This window comes from Pteropus vampyrus, unplaced genomic scaffold (genome assembly GCF_000151845.1).
Source record: "Pteropus vampyrus isolate Shadow unplaced genomic scaffold, Pvam_2.0 Scaffold595, whole genome shotgun sequence".
In the NCBI taxonomy this organism is placed as follows: Eukaryota; Metazoa; Chordata; class Mammalia; order Chiroptera; family Pteropodidae; genus Pteropus; species Pteropus vampyrus.
Genome location: NW_011889376.1, coordinates 171,814 through 172,403, shown reverse-complemented (window position 1 = coordinate 172,403; position 590 = coordinate 171,814). Strand labels below are relative to the sequence as shown.

At 35.6% G+C, this 590-nt stretch overlaps 1 protein-coding gene across 1 annotated transcript in view; it reads right to left on the bottom strand.

The window, feature by feature from the left end:
• Positions 1–590, bottom strand: part of LOC105308605 (olfactory receptor 8K3-like) — an 8,808-nt gene that overhangs the window by 6,891 nt on the left and 1,327 nt on the right. The window lies entirely within an intron of this gene.

Here is a 590-nt window from a genome sequence, read left to right as displayed (position 1 = left end):
ATGGCAGTACAGCCTGGAATCTCTCTTAGACCAGGAAGGATGGGCAATCATAGGATTCACCTCAATTGTTCTCCATCTCTCAGAGAAACTGTCCGTCATTGTCTGATGTCAATGTTTTGAAAACTGTTGTTTCTTATCTCTTTATATTTTGTTTCTTTTTCTTTTTTTTTTTAATGGGAGGTTAAGTTCAATCTCTGTTACACCATATAAGTTGGAAGTAGAAAGTGTATTCAGCACGCCTTCAGTGAGCTCTGGAACTTGTTTTCCTATTCTTTTAAAATTATCAATCTTCTTTGCAAGCCACTGACAAACCACATAAATATGAAGAAATATTATTGACCACTTCTTACAAATATGCCAAGATTCTAATCATTTCTCATCTCTGATTTTCCATGCTTACTAAGCCTCTGTTCTCTCTCAAATTATCAAGAATAAACCCCTGCAGGATTTCCCATTTCCAAGTCTTGGTATTCTACAGTCTATTATTTGCACAGCAGTCAGAGTTGTCATTTAACAAAAGATACATTAAATCACTCCTTCACTCTAAATCCTCCAGAGGTTCTTTTGTCAATCAGAAGAAAGGACAAGTT